Below are 24,322 nucleotides of genomic sequence, written 5' to 3' on the forward strand. Positions count from 1 at the left end.
ATAATATAAGTATAACGTAGAGATAGAAAAGATAAAAAGACATTAGGACAGGAACGATAGGCACAAAGGTGCACTTATGCACGCCCCTTACAGGCCTCTTAGAAAAGGGGAGAGGTCTATTGTAGATAATGTAAGGTTGAAGATTTTGGGATTGGGGGAAGAAACAACAGAGTCCGGTAGTGAATTCCAGGCTTTGACCACTCTATTGCTGAAATCGTATTTTCTGCAGTCTAGTTTGGTGCAATTTACATTTAGTTTGTATCTATTGCATGCTCTTGTGGTGTTGTGGTTAAAGGTGAAGTAGTCGCCAATAGGGAGTACATTGTGATGTATGATTTTATGAGCAACAGTTAAATCAGTTCGGAAGCGGCGTATTACTTTCAAATGATGATATCAAAAATTGACTGTATATTCACTAATTAACTCTGCATACAGTTACTTCCTCTGGCTCTGATTTGGCAATTGAAATCAATAAAGAGAATGTTTAGCATTATATTTGATAAGTTGACTGCAACATTTATATAAATAATTTGGGATCGGCCCAAATTAGCCCCAGTTTTGCATGGGTTTTAATGTATCTTATGAGATTATGAGCATCCCTGTTGGGTTGGCAGTATTACAGGATCGATATGACATTAATAATTCTGTGGAATAGACAGTCACCTTGCACAAATATGATAGGTCCCACAAAATAATTTAATATATGAAAATATTTTTGTACTGCTTTAGAATGAGCACAAAATCACTTCCCATTTAAATGCCAGTGTCAAATGAGATAACAATGATTTTCCTCCCATTTATCTTAACATATCAATTGTGCGTTGGTGCTTTTTGAGAGAGAAAGAGATGAATTGAGGAATCTGCCACTTATAATATAGATCCTGAACCAGGGAAGAAGAGAGAAAGAGAAGAGAAGTGAGCTACTGCTTTATAGATTAACTTATTTGTCCTTCATATGTGCAGGAATCTGTTTCCCAAATATTGCTTCTTTTGTTTTTCATAGCAATACCAATAATGCAATTATATTTCTTGAGCACCATACAATTCTCAATAATAAATTCTTTGAATTTAGTTAACCTGGTTTTCTGGTATCTTCAGTATTGTTGTTGTCCTCTACAAACAATTTGTGATACATTAAGGCCAATGTTGCAAATACAGAACTAAATAATTCACATGCCTTCTGTGGAACTAGAGGGTCAATAGAACTAGAAGGAAGTTTAAGCAGATTCTGTGACATTTGTACTCTAAGAACAAACTGAATATATTGTAATTTCTAGGGTTCCTAATACTAAAAACCCCAGGAAGTTGTTTATGGAACTCCCTCAATGTGCTAAAGTTTCTTTGTTTGTTCTGTGACTTTTCTCTGAAAGTGTGATCTGTATGATGGTAAGACATAGAATGGAGTTCCATATAATACACATGTCTTAAAGAACCCACAGTTATTCATTATTGGACTTCTAGACCATTCAGAAGCTGTGATTCTCAGCCATTTTATGATGGCGCAGAAATCAAGCAAGAGCCAAGGATAAATGTGCACGTAAGAGAGGGGGAGGATAGGAGAAATGTGGAAGATTTTTTTGAGCAATAACTCTTGAAACAATATCCTGTAAAATCTTAACAGGAAAACTGATAAACAAAATAATGTGTTTATGGAAAAAACCTTCTTATGTTTGGTTCCAAAAATAGTGCTTTTTATGATAGGAACATGAGAACTGTGGGAGAACTCATTTTTCTTCACTGTTAATATCTTTTTCACTGCTGTGATTAGTTGATGAAATAAAATCGATGGGCTATAAGTTGGCATGGAATGTGCTGTAATACTTGTAGTTTAGAGTTGAAACTCTCATTGTTAAAGGAGACAATCACACCTTGAGTTTTAGATATGCTCACAAATACATGCATAGCATTTTTGGTTAATCATTCCAATATTGCTAATGTTTTTTTCTGTTCCAGCAATGGAAAATCCTGAAGTGCTTGTAGGCAGCTGCAGTACTCAGGATGATGAGCATTTATACAGTGTAAAACATCATGCATCAATGTGCCAGCTTCTGGAAGATCAGTTAAGAAGAAAACTTAAATTTTTCTTTATGAATCCCTGTGAAAAATTCTGGGCCCGAGGAAGGAAACCGTGGAAGCTGGGCATACAAATTCTGAAAATAGCTATGGTCACTATCCAGGTGAGATACACAGCTGCAGTACAATTATTACTTACACATTTTTAGCTACTGCTATATAAATTCAAGAAATTATAACCAGTTGAGTGACAACCTCTGATTTACTGCTGCTTTAGAGACTTGTGTTTTTAGAACCATCTGTACGGTTGGTATTTGAAACTTTCAGACCTTAATACAGGCAGTCCTCGACTTATAACCATTTGTTTAGCAACTGTCTAAAGTTACAAGGGAATGGTCACATGATTAGAATTTGGGCGCTTGACAGCCAGCATATACTAATGATGCTTGCAGCATCCTAGAAACATGTGACCTGCATTTGCAATCTTTCCAGCTGGCTTCCAACAAGCAAAGTCATTCCAACAAGCAAAGTCATTCCAACAAGCAAAGTCAATAGGGAAAGCTGGATTTATTTAGCATAATTCAATCAATTACTGCAGTGATTCATTTAAAAACCATGCTCCCCCCCCCCATTTTAAAAAATAAAATCAGGTACAACTCATGTAATAATTGCCTTGCTTAGCAACAGAAATTTTGGTCATAATTGTGATTGTAAATCAAGGATCATCTGTAAGTATTGAAATGACCTGTGTTCTTACACACTGAGTATTTTGGAGGAAAATATTTTTGTCAAGTACAGTGGTACCTCATGATAGGAACCCCTCGTCATACGAACTTTTCGAGATACAAACCCAGAGTTTGGAATTTTTTTGCCTCTTCTTACGAACTTTTTTCACCTTATGAACATGCCACAGCTGCTGGGATGCCCCGCCTCCAGACATTAGTTCCAAGTTTTTGCAATCCTGGGATCCCCCGAGGCTCCCCTCCATGGGAAACCCCACCTCCTGACTTCCGCAAAAACGCGATGCTGTAGGGAAATCCCAGGATCGCAAAAATGGACAGAGTTGGGGGGACAAAAACAGGAAGAAAAGATTCATGGATCTCAAGGGAGGAGAAAGGTGTGGGGGAGATTAGGACAGTGGGGTGGGGGAAAACGGGAAGAAAAGATTCATGGAGCTCAAAAGAGGAGAAAGGTGGGAAAATGAGCAGGACTGGGTGGGCAAAAACGGCAGGGACTCATGGAGCTCAAGAGGAAAAAGGTGTGGGGAAAATGAGAAGGACAGGGTGGGTAAAAACGGGAGGGACTCATGGAGCTCAAGAGAGGAGAAAGGTGGGAAAATGAGCAGAACAGGGTGGGCAAAAACGGGAGGGACTCATGGAGCTCAAGAGGAGAAAAGTGTGGGGAAAATGGGCAGGACAGGGTGGGTAAAAACAGGAGGGACCCATGGAGCTCAAGAGGAGAAAGGTGTGGGGAAAGTGAGCAGGACAGGGTGGGTAAAAACGGGAGGGACCCATGGAGCTCAAGAGGGGAGAAAGGTGGGGAAATGAGCAGAACAGGGTGGGTAAAAACGGGAGGGACCCATGGAGCTCAAGAGGAGAAAGGTGCAGGGAAAATGAGCAGAAAGTGGTGGGCAAAAAACGGGAGGGACTCATGGAGCTCAAGAGGAGAAAGGTGTGGGGAAAATGAGCAGAACGGGGTGGGCAAAAACAGGATGGAAAGACCCATGGAGCTCAAGAGAGGCTCTTTTCGCCTTGCTTCGTTGGGACTGCCACCTCTCGCTGTCCCTCCCCCCACTCCGTTCGCCTCAGCTTCGTTTGCCCACAGCTGTTTTTTTTAAAAAGCCTTAATGTTTTGGTTTTTCCTAATGGGGTTGCACGCATTATTGGCTTTTCCATTGATTCCTATGGGAAACATTGTTTCATCTTATGAACTTTTCACCTTATGAACCTCCTCCCGGAACCAATTAAGTTCGTAAGACGAGGTATTACTGTATTTAGTATTGGCAAATTTAATAATATTATATGTATCTTCATCATATGTTCTCCCTCTGTGTTGCGGAAGAACTTTCATAAGTTCCAGCTAACATAGCTATCTCGTTTAGGAATTATAGAACTTTAGTCCAAATATTTGATGGATGCTGGATTGGGGTAATGAACAGAATAGGCTATTAGTCAAGTGGAGACAATGAACAATATCAAGATTATAGCTGCAGTTTCATTTCAGTATTATATATGTCACTCTTCAGCCTTCTACTAATTAAATGCTCATTGTTCACCAACTATAAGGAAATCTGTGTGTTCAGAATATAGTATGAAAATGTCCAATATGAACTATACTAATATTGAACTAGAACTGGAAGAGGAGCATTTGCGAACTGCGTTAATGTGACGTGTGCCGGAGCGGGGCTGGACTTGGAACTGAACTGCAGCCTCGATTCATTATTATTATTCAGCAAAACAGATCCAAGATCAAAAAGAATAAAATAGTCATGATATTGAACTGTGTAACAAGAATACTGTATAGTTACATAAATATAGGAGGAGTCTTTGACCACTGAATGAAAATAAAAGTTGTAAAATCGGAAGGATGGTACCCAGTTCTTTTTTCCTATATTTTCAATTCCTGATTTATTTACCTTTCACACTCTCAGAGTAAAATGAAACTACCAAGAGAATGAGTAGGGAATGTTGGTAGAACTACTGTATTTTTTGGAATATACAGATAAGAGGTACCCTTTTCCTCCCTAAAAGAAGCTGAAAATTTGGGTGTGACTTATACTTTGAATGTTACTTTTTGAAAGCTTTTTCCCCCAGCCCTAGCAAGGTGCTGACAATCTTCTCTGCTTCCTATGCCCTCTGAAAAAGGCTTTTTCAGCCCTAACCAGGAGATAAAATAATGTGTTGAACCTGAACTGACTAAGAACACAAGCCAGATGAATACCTGATAGGTTGATTCTCCCCCCCCTATTTTATTCCCCCAAAACTAAGGTGCGTCTTATACTCCAGTGTGTCTTATACTTTGAAAGATACGGGAGCTACGAATGCTCCATCAATTAAAAAATTTAATGTACTTGTGGTCAGAATGGATTTTTTGAGTATTTTAGCTGAAGAATTCCCTTTCTATTGATATTTTCAGCTTGTAGTTTTGGGGTTAAGCAATCAAATGGTGGTTACATTTAAAGAAGAAAACACGTATCCTTTAAGCATCTATTCCTGAAAGGTTATATGGACAGCATGGATGACACCTATGCAGTGTACACGCAAACAGAGGTCTATGACCAGATCTCTTTCGCTATAAACCAGGTAATATCTATCTATCTATCTATCTATCCATCCATCCATCCATCCATTTATCTATCGGCTGTATGTTCCAGCATAAGTCGGGAATGGCTCAAGCAATTTTAAACAAACTTGGTACACAGATGATTTACCCTCTGGAAACAAATACTGTGGGAGTAAGACACCCTAGCACCCCTTAGTGTGTATATGTGTTCCTGCATAACTCTGAAACACCTGGGCCATTAATGAGAGCGAGTGCAGCGTCCTAGAGAGGACATTGTCTCTGATGTCACTTCTATCACAGCTTCCTCTGGAAATCCAGCCATGACATTTGCCCTCCACTGGACCAATGGGAAAGCACTTGATATTCCCTTCTCTTGACAGAAGGTGGGCCAAAGTGCCATGATTGTAGAAAGGGTGGGAAAGAGGAGTGCATTGGAGGGGAGAGGAACAGGGCAGGGGTGATGGGCATGGGGGTAGGGGGAAGAAAGGCCCCTCTCAGTGGCTCCCTGTCAGAGGCAGACGGTGCCCCCTGGTGGATTTGGGGCAAAGTGCCAAGATAGTAGAAAGAGCGGGAAAGAAGATCGCATGGGAGGGGGAAGGGGGAGGGCAGGGGTGATAGGCATGGGAGTAGGGGGCAAAAAGACCCTTCTCAATGGCTCCCTGTCAGACAAATGCTTTGACGTCTATAAATACCTGTGTAGCGCTGGGTTTTCAGCTAGTATTTTATAAAATATTGTACACTGAACTTAAACTAAGCTTGAAAAAAGCCAAGTCAGTATATGTAAACAGATATGAATGGAAGGAAAATCACATTGGTTTCCTATACCATGGAGCTTGCATTGGCTGTAATGAGGCAAGAGATGCAGACCTTTTAATTCCATAATAACCTCATGAGATAAAGGTAACACAGGCAATTGGCCCATAAAAATGAGGTTTTCTATGACTGAATCCATTTCACCGAGTTTTATTTGAACCTTAGTCTGTAATTCTATTCATGAGATCAATAAATCTGAAAAGCAGTATGTTCCATCGCAGACATTCTCTTGCGTCTCCAATTAGTTCAGTTTTAATTATCAGGCAGCTCCATTAACTGGTTGTACCTTGTCGCTTAGTTCTTACAGCTGCGTGCTAATTCGGTTGGAAATCACGCCTACGAAAAGAAAGGATCAGAAGAGACGCCCATGGCAATATGTCAGTACTTCTACAAGAGAGGAATTATCAGCACAGGAAATGACACTGTCGATATTGACCCAGAAATTGAAACTGGTGATATACTGAACTACTCAAAGCAGATAGATTGTTTCTGTGTGTGTGAGAGAAAAGGGAATGAGAGTGGGGTGGGCGGAGGTCAGAAAGAGAGACAACTTGAGCAAAGTCATAGTGTTTAAAAGCAAACACATAGTAATTTCCAGTATCATTACAATATAATGGGTAGACACTTCAGATATTTTATTTGTACAGGAAGAAACTCAACTACTGCAGATAGTCCTCACTTAGCAATTGCTTCATTCAGTAACAGTTCAGAGTTACGACAACAGTCAAAAGGTATATTTAAGACCAATCCCTGAACTTGCAGGTATTGCAAAATCCATTGTCACCTTCTCAGCTTGTTTCCAACAAGCAGAATCATTGTGGAAAATGGCAGGAAGTCACAAAAGCCACATGCCATTTTGCTTAACAACCTGAGGTGATTTGGTTAATGACTGCAGTGGAACTGTCGTGATGTTTCACTTTATGACTATATCACTTAGTAACTGTGATTAGTGAGGACTACTTGTACATTAGAGTCTTGTTTAAGTCATGAAAACTGCAGTAGTGGTGCTTCATTTAAGTCCTTGCCCCATTTCACTCAAATGATGTCAGCTTCAGTCAGACCTTGTATATTCCATATAGATGTACATTGTTTATGTCTATGGAGATTCTCAGTCATCCAGGTTATGGTTGTCCTGAAGGTGCTTTTTCAAGAAGTAACTGGACTTTCTGGTTTTTCTTTGAAGATGTTTTGCTTCTCCTCCAATAAGCTTCTTCAACTCTGAGCTGAAGAAGCTTCATGGATGAGAAACAGAACATCTTCAAAGAAAAACCAGAAAGTCCAGGTGCCTCTTTAAAAAAGCACCTTTAGGGTGTACGTGGCTTAGTTTCCAAGTGGCCTGATACCCTGCTGATAAAAATGGCTGACTCATAGCCCAGTGTGTTGACTTTATAGTATCTGAAGCAGGTTCTTCATACTGGTAATTATTGAAAAGAGTTAAGGGTGCATCTACTTGCAAGATACTGTAGTATAATCAAAATTGAAGCAATTGATGTCCCTCATCCACAAAAGTGTCTTGCCAACTCAACGTTGCAAACATTACCAACACTAATTGGTGATTCAGGTTCAGGGTGAACTTTACTATTAGGAAAAGTGAGGCAGTGCCCTCAGACTGTAGACATGTGATAGAAAGCATTAGTAACCTGTTGGATGACATAAATGTTTGCTGTGTGGATTATTTTGCGCTATTACTTTTGCCCTGAAGTATTGAAGAAAATGTCACCTTACAATGCACTTACAAATCCAGTTAGCTTATCTGCCTGAGCCATTCATGTTTATGTGCTTTAGGCAAATACCGAAATATATTGCTGACTCTACTGCCCTCTGAAACTTTGTGAATAAATTTGAGTGGACAGTCTTAACTGTTCAACATGAATATTGATTACTGAACATAGAGAATTATTGGTAGTGTCTGTTATGAGAATTCAGAAGCATTGTGACTTATTTGTAGAGTTTGGAAATAGTAAACATATGTGCACAACATTTCCAAACAATACCAAAAGCTGAATTCTGTAAGGATATCTTAGCTTAAACCTCTTGGGTTTGAAAGATATTAAAGGACTGTTGAAAGATTGAGGGTCTTTTCTTGATATATGTATGCAATTACATGAACCAATGTGTAACATATACAAATAATTACAGTACAAGAACTTTCTGAATTACTGTTTCTTCATTTTATTCAGATGGAAGTAATTTATAACTGCATTGAAACATCATTCTACAGTCATAAGTAGAAGGGCCTGTAACCATAGAAATTAGAGTATTAGGGTACTGATCTGTGGATCAAGTATAAAATTTCCTTTTTGGGTTAATTTTTAACTAACAGATATTTCCAGGGATTCTTTATCAAATAAGAATTCCCATAAGGCAGAAGTTCAGTAAATATATGCATTAAATTAATGAAAAAACATAGCTGCTTTTTTCTTGCAAGTATGAAGAAAGATTTTACATCTCGTATTATTTAGATAAGACTACTAGTGACCAGACAATTTAATTTCCTTATTACTGATTTTATGTCTTCCTCATCGTATTAAATATTGAGTATTTTCTATATGCCGTAAAGCATCTGTCTTCCCACAGAGTGTCTTTATGTGGAGCCAATACTACCTCTGGAAAATGGGACACTGAGGAAGACTCCTTTCAATTTCACTTTGGACTTCCAGAGGTGAGGAGAAATAAAAGTTGCTGGCATTCTTGAACATTTTTGGTAATGGTGAAATAAAGCTCCGGTCTCTGTTCTAGACTTGTAACTCTGACACTCACGTTCAAACTGAAGGCCATTAATCTCCAGACCATTCGACAACATGAACTCCCAGACTGCTATGATTTCACACTAACAGTAAGTACAAAGGTGGAGTCCTTGGAACTTTCTGAGCTTGGTTGTTTATGTGCAGATAAACTAGGAAGCAAGTAAAAAAAATTGAAGTGATGAAGACTTGTAGTTAGTCATTTTCTGAAGGGCAGGTTTGGGATGGGAGAAATGGGCCTAGATTGTGTCAGCGTCTTCTTAAAGTGGACTATTGCAGTATATACATTAGCAACTTAGAAGTAGAGAATGAAGGGAAATGATAACGCTGAAGCTAATCAAGAGGCAGGCACCAATGATTTATTGCTACCAGAGATTTGCCTGCCCACAGCTGCAAATACCCATTTGGTAAATCAGCTATTCTTTGTGTGTGTGTGTGTCCTGCAATTCACATTAATTCTCGCGGTAACTCACCTATACTCCTTTTAGTTAAGTTCAAAACATAATTCTGTATAGTATTAGCTTTTTGACAATAATATTAACAATAATATTAATACTTTTATTATGCGTGTAAGTATATTGTAATTGTACATTTTAAAATTTGTTTCTATTTATTTTTGGTTGACTATGGCTGGCGGTCAACTTGAATACTCCTCAGAATGGTACACTTACAGAACTAAACTAACTCCAAGCATTTTCTGTTTTCTACAAAACATGCTTTTTATATGCCATCACTGCTTCAAAGTTATACTTCAAGCTAACTATAAGACTTTATGGCTTTTTTGAGAAGAATAGTAGATAGATAAATGGATGGATGGATGGATGGATGGATGGATGGATGGATGGATGGATGGTAGGTAGGTAGGTAGGTAGGTAGGTAGATAGATAGATAGATAGATAGATAGATAGATAGATAGATAGATAGATAGATAGATAGAGTTATAGATATAGATATAGATATAGATATAGATTTTATTACCAAGCATTTGGCATAAATTATTCATATTCTTTTTTTTTTTTAGAAATTTTTTTATTACAAATATATACACATTTACATACAATATATGTTTTATATTAATACAAGGCTAAATCAACGCATAACAAATAAACAAACAAACAAACATGACAAACAAAAAAAAATATTCTTAAAAAAAGATCTAATTGCTTATTTAAGTACATTAATAACAATAACTATTCACTTAGCATATTTTATAATATTTGTACTTGTATTCCCTTCAGGAGGTAAGTTTTTAATGATTTTTGATTTTAAATTATTTTCTGGTGAAGTATGTTGTGTCCTCAGCGTATACCATTTTCTCTTGTAGGTTGTCACTGTTCTTTAAATAATTTAATTCTTTCTTATCCGCCTTCTTTTATTCTCATTCAATTTCTTTAATATCATACAGATCTTTCTTTATAAAAAGGGTTTTTGTATATATGTCTTTTGTATTTTTTTTTCTATGTAATAAAAAGGATATAAAGTATTGTTAATTTGGTTTTTTCTTTTGAGTTTTATTTCTTTTCTTAAACCAGTTATAAAGATGTATCCAGGTTTTATCATGTTCGGAATCTTCTTTATTTTTTAATTTAATTGTTAGTGTGTCAGATTCAGCACAGTCTAATATTTTTTTAATTATCAAATCGTCTTCAGGTGGTTCGGGTTGCTTCCAATTTTGAGCTATCGTTATTCTAATTGCTGTCAATATATGAATTAATAAGTAATGTTTGTTTTTTTCAATTTTTTGATCTATAATTCCCAGGAGAAAGGCGTCAGGTTTTTTATTTATCTTCATTTGTAAAATCTCTTCTATCCAATTCTGCATTTTGTTCCAGAATTTTTTCATTTTTGGGCAGGTCCACCAAATGTGGTTGTAGGTCCCCATTTTTTTTACACCTCCAACATTTTGGGCTTGTTCCTTTATACATTTTGGCTAACGTTGCCGGTGGAAGGTGCCACCTATAATACATTTTGTATATGTTTTCCTTATAAGCTGTAGATTTTGTTAATTTATAGTTTTTGATCCAAATTGATTCCCACTTATCTAAATTTATGCTATAACCAAAATTTTTGCCCCAACTATGTATACTATTTTTAACTATGTGTTCCTCCATTTTGTAGTGTAGCATATATCTATATATTTTGGAAATCATTTTCTTTTCTTGGCCTAAAATTATCTTATCTAATTCTATCTCTTTTATTTGTATTTCCTTCCTTTTCCCTTCTTGATATTTTGATTTAATTACGTTATACGCCCACCAATCAATTTTGATTCCAATTTTTTCTAATTGTTCCCTGGTTTTTAATTCCCCATTTTTTTCTAATGTTTGATAATAATTTAACATTTTGTTTAGTTCTCTTGAGTTTGGGTATACCGTCGCCTCTAAGCTCGAGTACCATTTGGGGATTTGGTGGTAGTACATTTTTTTGATTTTTTTCCAAGTTATGTATAGCGAGTTTCTTATTATATGTTGTTTGAAATAACTATGTATTTGTTCTTTATTTTCCCAGAGGATAGCATGCCACCCTGTTCTCATATCATGTCCTTCCAGTATTAATAGTCTTTTATTTTCCAATTTAAACCAATCTTTCAACCAATCCATAATTGCTGCATTATAATATAATTCGAAATCTGGTAGTGCAAATCCTCCTTGTTTGATATTATCTTGAAGATATTGTATTCTAATTCTAGGTTTTTTTCCGGCCCAGACAAATTTTGTAATCATTCTATTTAATTTTTGAAAAAAGTCTTTTCTTAATATAATTGGAATCGTCCTAAATAGATATAGAATCTTGGGTAAGATGGACATTTTTATTGTTGAGATTCTACCTATGAGCGAGATAGGCAATTTGTTCCATTTTTCTAATTTCTTTTTTATTTTTTTTATTAAAACCGTATAATTATCTTCCTTTATTGTGATTGCTTTTGCTGTTAATTTTATTCCCAAATACTTAACTGTTTGTACTATTTGTAGGCCTAATCTGTCTTCTAATATTTTCTTCTCTGTATTTGTTAAATTTTTTGTCAGTATTTTGGTTTTTTGTTTATTAATTTTAAGTCCTGCTACTTTTCCGAATTCAGTAATCTCTTTTAATAAAACTTCCCCTGATTCAATTGGATCTTCTATATTGAATACTAGATCATCGGCAAATGCCTGAATTTTGTATTCTTGTCCTTTCAAATTTAATCCTTTAACATTTTTATTTAACCTTATCTGATTTAATAAGATTTCTATGGCCAAAATAAATATTAATGGGGAAAGGGGGCATCCTTGCCGTACTCCCTTTTCTATTTTTATATTTTGCGTTAATTGGTCGTTTATTATAACTTTTGCCGATTGTGTAGAGTATATCGTCTTGATTGCTTTTATAAATTTTTCTTTAAATTTCATTTTGGTCAGTTGTTTAATAAAGAAATTCCAATTCAAATTATCGAATGCTTTTTCCGCATCTAAAAATATTAATGCCAAATTCTTTCCTGGGTTTGCCTCATAGTATTCTAAAATATTTATAATGTTTCTCAGATTATTTTTTATATTTCTGTTTGGTAAAAAACCGTTCTGGTCCGTATGTATGATTTCGTTAATTATCCCTTTAAACCTTTCTGCTAATATTGTTGTGAAAATTTTGTAATCTGAGTTTAGTAATGCAATTGGTCTGTATTGTTTTATTAAATATCTTTGTTCCAAATCTTTTGGTATTAGTGTTATTAACCCTTCCTTCCAGGATTCAGGCATTGCTCCTTTATCTAGCACCTCATTCAGCATCTGTAGTAATAATTTTTTGACTGGTTCGTATATTTCTTTGTAATATTCGGCTGGTATTCCATCTACTCCTGGGGTTTTGTTATTGTTTTGTTTTTTAATTGCTAGCTCTAATTCTGTCATAGTTATGGTTTTATCCATTCTATCTATGTTGGTCTCCGATATTTGGGGTAGTTCAATCTCGTTCAAATATTGATCTATTTCTTCCTCTTTTATATCATCTTTCCTATATAGCTGTTGAAAATAGTTTTGTATTATCTTTTTTTTTCTTCTATATCAATTTGTTTTTTCCCCTTTTCATCTTCCAGTTGTTGGATATATTTCTTCTCTTTCTGTTTTTTAATTTTATAGGCAAGCCACCTTCCCGGTTTGTTTGCGTGTTCGAAGTAGTTTTGTTTTACACTTTTGATTTTTTGGGCTATTTCTTCCTGTGCTATCAAGTTAATCTTGTGTTTAATTACATCTCTTTTTTCTTTTAGTTCGATTTTTTTTGGATCTTTTATCCATTCGGCTTCTATTTGTTCTAATTCTTTTTGATTTTCTCTCATCTCCCTATTTTTATCCTTATTTTTTTTACTAGTGTATGCAATGGTTATCCCCCTTATATATGCTTTGGTTGTGTCCCATATATTTTGTATGGTTGTGTCTTTATTCCAATTTTTTTCTAGAAAGATATCTAATTCTTTTTTTGAAAATTCTTTGTATTTGTTTTCTTGTATAATTTTTGTATTCATTGTCCATCTATTTTTTTTGGTTTGGTTTCCTCTAATTACAATACTTACTGGATTGTGGTCTGCCCAAAAGTTAGGTTCTATTTCTGCTGATATTATCTCTTGTTGTAATTCTATGTTTGTCCATATCATGTCCAATCTAGACCATGAGTCGTGTGGGTGTGAATAATAAGTATATTTACATTCATCCCTGTGTCTTTCCCTCCATGTATCCTTTAACTTAAATTCTTCTATAATATCTTTGAGTTTTTCTGGTATAGTTTTTTTCTTTTTACTCTTTTCTTTACCTTTATAGTCTTTGTCGTAATCTATTATTATATTAAAGTCCCCAATCACACAAATGTTTCCTTTTTCAATTTTTATTATTTTTTGGTACAACTTTTTATAAAAAGATTTTTGGTCTTTATTGGGAGCATAAATCACAATTAAATTTGTTTTTTTTTAAATTAATTTCGATTTCTATTATAAGTATTCTACCCTCTTCATCACTGTCAATTACTTTTGGATTTAACCAGCTTTTAATATATAGTGCAATTCCTCTTTTTTTTTTCATTTGCAAGTGATGTGAATAGTTTCCCCAATTTCGGGTATTCCAATACTTTCTTATCCTTTTTCTTTACATGGACTTCCTGAAGGCATATTACATCTAGATTTTGTTTTATTAGTTTTGTAAATGTTTGTCCTCTTTTTTGAGGAGAGTTCATTCCATTTATATTCACCGAAAATAATTTAATTTCTTTATTCATTCTTCGTCAACTATCTTGCCCTTTTGCTGCTTCTAAGCTCTCTATAGTTTTCTGTTTTCTCCCCTTTCCCCTTGCTTATCTTGTCTGTTCTCTCTTCCTCTATCTCTCCCTCCTCTTGGCTTGTTGTCTCCAGTTCCGTGCTACTTTCCCCTTCTTTCTTCAGATGTTCTCGAATAAATTTGTCTGCTTGTTCTAGTGTTTCTATATTTATTTTCTTCCCCTTCCACGTTACCATTACCCCCTCTGGCACTAACCATCTAAATTGTATCTCGTTTTTTATTAATTTGTTTGTAAAGTAATGGTAATCCCTCCTTCGTTCCCTAATTCTTTTAGGTATTTGTTTCAATACAATGATGTCTTTTCCTTTATACGTTAAGACCCCTCTGGTGTTCCTATATATCTCATCCCTCAGGGTTTTTTTAGTGAATCTAAGGTGGACCTCTCTGGGGAGTTGATGGCGACGTGCGTAATTAGTTTGCACTCGATATACCTCGTCTACGTGGTTAATTAGTTCGTTTTCGTTTATTTTTAACTCTTCAGCAAAGAGTTCAACTACGGTCGCAAACAAGTTCTCCCCTTTTTCTTCTGGTATATTTTGTAGCCTAAGATAAAATGAGGCTTTTTCAAATTCTAATTGAGCAATGGCCCCTTCTAAATCTTTGTTTACCCTCCTGAGGTCTTCTTCGTTTTTAGTTAATCTTAACTTATTCACCTCGGTTGTCTCTTCCACTTGCTGTATTTTAATTTCCTGTTGGTCTACTGCTTCTTTAACACTTTCTATTATATTATTAAATTTGGCAAAATTTTCATTTACTTCCTCGAATTTTTTTTTGTGTCTCCTGATGGTTTTTAATTATAGTTTTTTGAGTTTGGTTAGAGGACTTCTGTTGTTTTATCATAAATTCTTGAATTTTGTCTAGGGAATTTTGTAAACTTTGAAGCGAGGGTGTCTGATCTTTAATCTCTCCTGCAACAATATCGGAGGTCGATGAGGATTTCTGCACAGCTGGTGATAGTAAGGTTAAATTACCCCTTCTCAACGACTTAGTTAATGTTTGTTGAGTTGCCATTTGTGATAATTATTCATATTCTATCTGAACTAACAAGTGTTTAGAAATAAGAATAATAGCATCTTTTCTATCTCCACAATATCTGCAGATACTCTTTGATAACAAAGCTCATAGTGGAAGAATTAAAATAAGCCTAGACAATGATATTGCCATCAAGGAATGTAAAGACTGGCATGTTTCTGGATCAAGTAAGCTTAAAAAACATACTTTTGTTATTACTTATTTAGTGCTTATTAGGGTTTATTGAAGGCCTAGTGATGCATGAAGTATTTGCTATGATGCATGAAGTATTTGCTACAGTATTTGCTATGATCTGTAGTAACTATATTTTTTAAAGTATGTTTGTCAACTGAGCACGCAATTTGAATATGTGTGTTACATCATTTCACCTATAGTCCTTAAAAAAGTCTCTTTCTATATGGTTAATATGTACAGTACTGGCGAAATTCAATTTTTTTCCCTACCAGTTTGGTGGGTGAGGTTTGGTGGGCGTGGCAAGGAAGGATACTGCAAAATCTTCATTCCCACCCCACTGTGGGGTCAGCCAGAGATGGTATTTGCCGGTTCTCCTAACTAGTCAAAATTTCCGCTACTGGTTCTCCCGAATCTGTCAGAACCTGCTGAATTTCACTTCTGATTTACAGTATATTAGAAGGGAATTCCCCACAATGGGAAATTTGCCCCAAGTGCAAATAACTACATAACTTGAGGGAGGAGGGGTCCTCTTTAGACTACCAAAAGTATGAAGCATTCATTCTTTTTGATGGCTTTGAATCCTTTAATTATCCACCTCTCCCTGTATTGAAAAATTAAGTAAGATGGAGGCCTCTTCTCCATTATTAGCACTCTCTCAAGGCAATCTCACGAAGAAAATTTCCCCTCAGACACAAATGAGTATGTGTTCTATGAGAGTATCAGGTTAACTATTATGCATAGAGAAGTAAATCAATCTTTTTTTCCCAGTACAGAAGAATACCCATTATATGATGATCTTTGATGGTTTTGTCATACTGACATGTCTTGCATCACTGATTCTCTGCACACGATCTGTAATTAAAGGAATTTATCTACAAAGGGTAAGCTTATGTTTGTCAGTATCTCTTAATAAATTTAATTGCAGCTTCTCAATAGTAATTTCTCTTTTCTTGCCCTCTCACGTATCCTAGGAATTTGTGACTTTTTTCCAACATCACTATAAGAAAGAAGTATCTTTCTCTGATCTAGTGGAATTTGTCAATGGATGGTATATCATGATCATCGTTAGTGACCTTCTTACCATAGTTTGTTCTACATTAAAGATGGAGATACAAGCTAAGGTAAGTGACTTGAATCCTGATGACCTGTGTTCCAGTTTTGGAAGTCCCAATCGAAATCTTATTGACCAACCTGAATTTTGTTATTTGTATAGTTCACTTGAGTCTTCAACTGGGGAAAATGGTCACATTGAGAAAACTGCTGCTCCAGAGAAGGCATTTTTCTAGCTGTATATTTTACCTATCCATGGTAATATCATTAGAAATTAGAAATGAGCAGTATCTGTGCATATCATCAAAAGTCTATTAATTTGCTGTGCAATGCATTTGTGCTCTTTGTCCACCAGGAAACAGCCCTGACATTTTTAGCCCATTTCTTTTTAATGTTATAAGGTTTACTCACCTCCCAAGAACTGTCTCCTAATCTAGCAAAACTTTATGTCACCCATCTCAGTGTCAAAAGAAAAGAAAATATGGTATCCCCAAGAGTTAAAATGAATATAAAAGGTCCTTTTTTTATGGGCATCCCACCTGAAATTCCGTTAGTGTAATTTATTGAACATCATCTTAATCTTCATATAGAGTCTGACAAGCTATGACGTCTGCAGTATCCTGTTAGGAACTTCCACCATGCTTGTGTGGCTTGGAGTGATCCGCTACCTCAGCTTCTTTAAGAAATACAATGTAAGGATCTTCTGGAACACTCATGCTCTTGGTATTCTTTTCTGTTATTACCTGGCAATGCTGAATATCTTTGGAAAGTCTAATGAGCATCTCTGGGTTTTTCTTGGGCCTTGTTTTTCAGCTGCTTATTTTGACTCTCCGTGCTCCTGTGCGGCTATGATTTATCTGGGTTATTGCTTCTGTGGCTGGATTGTGCTGGGCCCATATCATGCTAAGGTACTGTGAGTTGGATGTTTGTCATCTAGTTTTGTATCTGAAGGGTCTTGCGCAAATGTTAACAAAATGAGCACGCTGCCAAGATATCTGAAAGGGCCAGTTTATCACTTTAGTTATGTAACTATACATGATCACCAGAATATGGAGTTGTCACGTATAGGTATATATTCTGCATTATCTGAGGCATTGATGCAAACCTTAATAAAATATTGTAATATCCAGAGATTTTCAAGGGCTGGTATTGAATAAAACATGTAACATTTATTTGCAGTTTACTGTATTTGACCAGTATTTTTTAAACAACTTGAGCAAAAAATGGAAATAATTTTCTTTTATTTTGTCTGTTTGTTCCTGAATATTTGTTCTCTTCTAGTTCCATACCTTGAATATGGTTTCTGAATGTCTTTTCTCTTTGATAAATGGAGATGACATGTTTGCTACTTTTGCAAAAATGCAACAGAAAAGCTACCTGGTTCAGCCGTATCTATCTCTACTCTTTCATTAGACTTTTTATCTACATGGTCCTGAGTCTCTTCATTGCCTTAATTACAGACACGTATGAAACAGTGAAGGTACATAAACATCACTATAGGATGTTACGTTTAATTTTTAAAATGTGAATTTCCAAAAGTTCTGAAATAGTTTTCTGAATATCAAATGATTTTGTTCATTTCATTAGTCTCTTTTGCAAACAGAGATATTCTACACCTTTGCAAGAATTCAGCATTCCACCATGACATCATCATACAAATGACACAGAGCTCTGATAACTTCATATTTACTGCAAGTAAGTAAAAAAGGGCCAATTGCATGATGACATCATGATGCAGTGTCATCATTTATTCGGTCTATGTCAAACTCACAGAGTCATGTTACCGTCCTATGATGTATTGCGATGTTTCCCCCCTTTGCGGAACTTGGGTGGGCTTGGCCTGCCCATAATGCATCCAAATCACAGGCCATCTGTTCGATTTATTCCATAGCTGAGTGATAAGTGTTTTGTGTTTAATTTTTTTTGTTAGCATGGTTTATCTGGTTCTAAAGAACTGAGCAAGTTCTTTAGAACAACCAAGACTGAAGTTTAAGGCTATAACCTATTGCTTAATTTCCCAACTCTACTTTAATCTGAACTACTATGCTTAATTTCCCTTGGGCAAGAGGACATGTACTATGATAACAGTTGTTTTTCCCTTCCCATTGCCTATAATATGAGTGAATCTCTTCAGAAGATAGTTTGGGTGCTCCAACTTCCCAATGTCCTCTGTAGGCCCTAAAGACAAAAAAAATATGAAAAGCCCTCAAGCACTCTTCTTGCAATACTGACGTGAGAAGACCCCAGGAGCAAGACAAGATTTTAAGTTAATGTTATGTTTATATTGAATTACAAGGATATTTAATTCAACACAATTCCTATGATTTTTGTTGTTGTTAGATGCAAAGTTGTGTCTAATCCATCGTCACCCCATGGACAACATTCCTTCAGGCCTCCCTGTCCTCTACCATCCCCTGAAGTCCATTAAATCTCACGCTGACTGCTTCAGTGACTCCATCCAGCCACCTCATTCTCTATCATCCCTTTATTCCTTTGCCCTCAATCTCTCCCAGCATTAGGCTCTTCTCGAGTGAGTCCTTCCTTCTCATTAGGTGGCTAAAGTATTTGAGTTTTATCTGCAGCATCTGGCCTTTTAAAGGGAGTCAGGGTTGATATCTAGGACTGACTGATTCAATCGCCTTGCAGTCCAAGGGACTCGCAGAAGTCTTCTCCAGCACCATATTTCAAAGGCCTTGCTCCCTCTCTATTATTTAATTATTGCCTTAGCAGCCGTCAGCATCTTCAGGTAGCTAACGTACGATTTGACAAAGCAGATTTGGCTCTGGTTAGCTTTCATATTGGAAGTTGAAAAAAATCTAGTGCTGTGGGAGGTTGAAAACCCATCCTGGAAGATGGCAGAACCACATCACTTTCTTACCATTCCTGGGCAATAAAACTGAATGGATGTATCCATGTAAATCACAAGGGGCCAGAGAAGATGGCTTTGCTCTTTGATTTCAGAATTTTCCTCTTCTCTCATATGAAAAAGTATAATTTGGCAGCATCATTTGGAAGACATCTGAATATTTCCTCCAAGGCTACTAGAGTCTGCCTGGAATCCTGAGGCTCAAAGTTGTGTTCCCCTGTCATTTCTACCAGTGTTTAAAGACCAATAAAATGCAGATTACAAGTTCACCCTAATTTCCCAATCTCATGTGGAAACTTGGGGGAAAGTGGATGAGAAATAGGGTGCAAGAACCTCACTTTTCTACTTATTTAATGGCTTCTAACTCACCAGGAGAAACCTGACCTTTCCTATTTTTCCTCACCCCTCTTTAAAAATTGTGTTTTTCATAGCCATATAATATCCACTGGAGTTGTACTACACAACAACTCTTTTTTTTTTAGCATTACCAGCGTGAAGGCTTTCCAGAGACAGAACTTCATTCATTCATAGCCCAGTGCAAAGACCTGTCAAACTCTGGAAGATACAGATTAGAAGAGGAGAGTCCTATAAATATTTTCTGTTGTTGTAAAAGGTTGGTGACTAAAGGCCTGGGTGACAGATGCATCATCTGACAGCTTGGTTTCTTCAATATTAAGTTGGCTGCTATGAGAACAGAAAGCAGGTTAACAGAACATCAGTCTTGAATCTAGTGAAACTGTAGGCACTTCCTCATAAGCCTAGTGACCCTACACTGGTTTGAAAGCTGCTCTGGATTCCCATGATCCCCCAGTGTCATGGATAGATAGATAGATAGATAGATAGATAGATAGATAGATAGATAGATAGATACCCATTTTTCAGAATTGCAAATGGTTAAAAGTGAAAGCAATTACTGATTTATTTTAAATTTTCTGAGGGTTGAGGAATAAAGATATCAGTTTGACCTTTTAAATAATGGTGCATAAGATAACTTTGGTATTAGTTATACTTTTCTAAAGTGAGCAATTGTGATTATCCCCACTAATTCTTTGGTTTTTTATAACAGTACGGTTTCTTATCTTGCACTTCTTATTCAGGGTGACTTATTTTTATTAAAATTATTTTCTTTAGATCAATAGATCTTGTTTGATTTATAAAACGGGACCATTTTGATTTCTTTATTATATTTTTGTGCAGCTGGATAACATCTCTGTACCTTTTCCCCTTCTTTAGGTCTTAATAAAAACATTGTCAAAAATTGCTGAAAGTAGTTGGAGATTCTGGAGCTGGACAATCATCACAGATTCAGTAAGAAATCATCAAAGTGGAAAGAAACGAATTAAGGGAAAGAGAGACAAAAAAAGAGAAAAAAGAAATAGAGGAAGGAAGGAAGGAAGGAAGGAAGGAAGGAAGGGAGGGAGGGGAGGGGGGAAAGGGAGAAAACAGAGAGAGAGAGAAGAGGAAGGAAGCACCACAAACTGTGGTTCTAGACATCGTTTCAGAAGACACTTTGAAACAACACAGCAATTTAGGGCTGGAAGACATCTAGGAGGTCATCTAGTCCAACCCCCTGCTGCAGCAGGAAAGCTTACACTGTCTGGATTATTTTGGTGCCTCTAACAGAGAGAACAATTGCCAGAAAGAAGGAGTTTACTAGGACAAGGCTGCCATGCAGAGGAAGGCAGAGATAGTCCTTAACTGATGACCACAATTGAGCCCAATTGAGTTTCGCCACATTTTATTCAACCCATGACATCTCCTGGCTCTAATAGTGGTATGTGCAAACTAGGGAAGTAAATCTGAAGGCATGTGGAATGTTTTAATGTACAGAAGTCAGAGTTAAATGTGTGGCAGAGCGTGAACTCTGGGTATGTTTTTTCCAAATGCAATAAGTGAGATTGAATATGTATAGTTTCAGAAGAGGTGTGTTTGTGTGTGTGCGTGTGCGTGTACATGCACATACAGTACACATAGTAGATAATGTATATTTTTGTGTGCCTGTATGTAATATGTAAGTCTACATATGGCATATGTACATAGGATTAAATAACATAGTTTGCCTGCTCAGTAATAGTAAATAGATATGGAAATTGTATCTCATTGAGGCGAGGAGAGGTCAGACACCCTAACCCTAACTAACCCTTGATGTTAGTGATGTCAAGTTGGCCACCCTGACGCAGTCACATGACCACAAAGCCACTCCCACCCAGTTATATGACCGACAAGCAACTTCTACAAATTAAGCCATGCCCACAAAATTCTCCTCATCCAAAATTCAAAGCTTCCAAGCACTGTGTGAACACATGAATAGCATGGTCTGAGCAATCAGGGTTTGTTCCTGCTCCTTTTAATACTAAAAGTAGATGAGACCATTAGGTGAGGTCATTTGGCAGGTGTAGTATAGTATTATGTGGTCCCTTGTGGGCTCTTTTCTTTCAGCTTAACCTAGAATGAAAGGAATGGAAGGCTTTCTTTGCTGGTGCCCAAATACTAGCTGTCATGGCTGTAGAACCAGGAGCCAGCCCAGAATTCTGCTTTCTAGAAAAATGACTTGGGAGGAAGGCTTCTCCTGGCATGGAGATGATGTGCTCCATTTCAGGAGGGGTGAGCAAAGCCTGGCTTCTTCCCTTTCAGACAAAGTGGCAAGGGGCTTGTGCTCCTCTCCAGCATCTTTGCTCAGCCGGGGAAGTTACTGCGTAGGAAAGCAAGCAAAGCTTCCTATCCTTGGCACGGTGTGGCTCGATGGTTTGGTATTGCTGCAGCCTGCTTTGGACTGCCTATGCAAGGCCAGATCCATTTTGGTGATCCATCCCAGGTACCTTATGGATACAATGAATTTCTGGTGACAGCCTGGTTTACCAGTGATCTTGTTCTCTTGGCACAATTGCTTCTGAACATTAAATGTGTGGGTGGGTCCTTGGTTTGTTTGTAATAATAACAATAATAATTATTATTTTTATTTTTATTATTATTATTATTTAGTAGATTTGTATGCCACCCCTCTCTGAAGACTTGTAAATTTACCTTGTTATTCAAAGTAAATAAATCTGATATGTTTCTGTGGTGTGTGTGTGTATGTGTGTGTGTGTGTGTGTGTGTGTGCAAGTGTCAGGCAATGGCCAGCTGCCAAATAAATGGCTTTTTGAGAATCAAAACCAAACAAACACACCAGTTCATAAGGAGATTTCAAGCTTTATTAAGTACCTGTAGGAGGCAAATTAAATGGAGGAAATATCAAATCCAAAGATCATTTTTTAGCTGCTGGGAACTCCAGTTCAAGCAACGGAGATATTCTGAGGCCCTGGATAAGCCGTGGTCTGGTCTTGCCATGACCCTGGAATTTGGGTGCCAAACTTTAATTAAAAAGTTGAAATTGGATTTCAACTGCAAAGCTCAGAGCTGAAAGGGCAATTTTATGGCCCTTCAATTAAAATCCAGTTGAAATCCAATTTCAACTTTTTAATTAAAGTTTGGCACCCAAATTCCAGGGTCATGGCAAGACCAGACCACGGCTTATAACTGTGAGATGGCCATGGAAGTCTGAGAACTCTCCTCATAAGGCAGCCCTTCCCTTCCACAAAGGCTGTACTGTTATGCTAGCAATGTTGCAGTCAGGGAAGCAATCCTGATTTTGGTTGATTCCTTTTCACCTTCAAAATGTCCAGCTTTCAATTTGGCTTTTCAATGCCAGATACACATGTTTCTCTATATCAATTTATACATTCAGCTGATTTGATTCCAAGCAAACAAAACGATCAACAGTGAAGATCCGTTGAAAATAGTCCAAAAGAGTGCAGCGCATGCCATAACTTAGCTGACATTGGACAAATCTTCTCCAGTAAGATTTTATATTCCTTGTTTTTTTTTTGCCCTGGGAAATGTGAGGTGGGTTGAAGTCACCAAGGAAGATAGGTAAAATTCCTTTGGAAGTACATTCATCTTAATTACTGAGATCCCTAACAGAGATATTTGTAATTTAGACCATTTCGTTGAATCTTTCTGCATATCATTTAAAAATTTTGGGTAGTTGTCTTTTTTTTATCAAAGTACATTTGGCTGTAAGCCAAATCCCCAGATTCTTAACTTTTTAAACTGATTTAATTTCTATTCTTTCCTCTAATTCCTCTATATGTTTCTTGGACAAGTTTTTAGTTAACATCTTTGTTTTATCCTTGTTGATTTTGAGCCTCGCTACTTTTCAAAATTTTTCCATTTCCCTTAACAATTCCAATCCCGAATTTAATGGTATGATATAGACTAGGTCATCGGCAAAGGCTTGTGTCTTATAATGTTGCTTCTTAATTTTCAAACCTCTAATATCTGGATTTGTTGTCACAAAGTTCAATAAGATTTCAATGTACAAAATATATAGTAGCGGAGAGATTGGACAACCTTGTCTAACTCCCTTTTCAATATTAATTATATCTGTCTTATCTCCATTTATTATTATATTAGCTGTTGGCCTGAATATATAGTTTCTATAAAATTATTAAATTTATCTCTAAAATGCATCATTTTAATTAATGTCATTAGAAAATCTGGCTCCTAGCTTGCAAAGTTTGCACCGACAAATCCTCCAAAACCCGGATCGAGGCTCCTTTAAAAGTAAGGTTAGTAATTTTCCTTAAATCTTTGTAGACTGTTTCAGCTGCTTTTTCTGAGAGGAATTTAATTACGATGTCTCGTTGATTGCCGTCTCTTCGCACTCCAAAAACCCAATGTGCACGTTCTATTTGATGATCCTGAATTTCAATCTTATACTCCTTAAACCATTGCTGAATATTTTGGATCATATTTCTGCCATCGGCAAAATCTGCTTTAAATCCTCTCAGACGTAACTTTGCTCTTCTTAATCTCTTCCAGCATATTTATACGTTGGCGGTCCTGTTCCCTTCCTTCTTCTATCTTTAAAACCCTAATACCCTGGGCTTGCTGTTCTATTTTCACTTCTTGCTGTTCTATTTTCACTTTTTGCAGCTCGGTCTCAGTCTTAGCCACCACATCTTGCATTTCTTTTAGCTGCTGACCGACCATAACAAAAGTTTTCATCA

General features: G+C 36.5%; 1 pseudogene; it reads left to right on the forward strand.

The window, feature by feature from the left end:
* Positions 1–1,955: 1,955 nt before the first annotated feature.
* LOC139165391 (mucolipin-3-like) lies at positions 1,956–23,960 on the forward strand (annotated as a pseudogene).
* The last annotated feature ends 362 nt before the right edge of the window (positions 23,961–24,322 follow it).

The sequence above is a fragment of the Erythrolamprus reginae genome, chromosome 3, assembly GCF_031021105.1.
Source record: "Erythrolamprus reginae isolate rEryReg1 chromosome 3, rEryReg1.hap1, whole genome shotgun sequence".
NCBI lineage: Eukaryota > Metazoa > Chordata > Lepidosauria > Squamata > Dipsadidae > Erythrolamprus > Erythrolamprus reginae.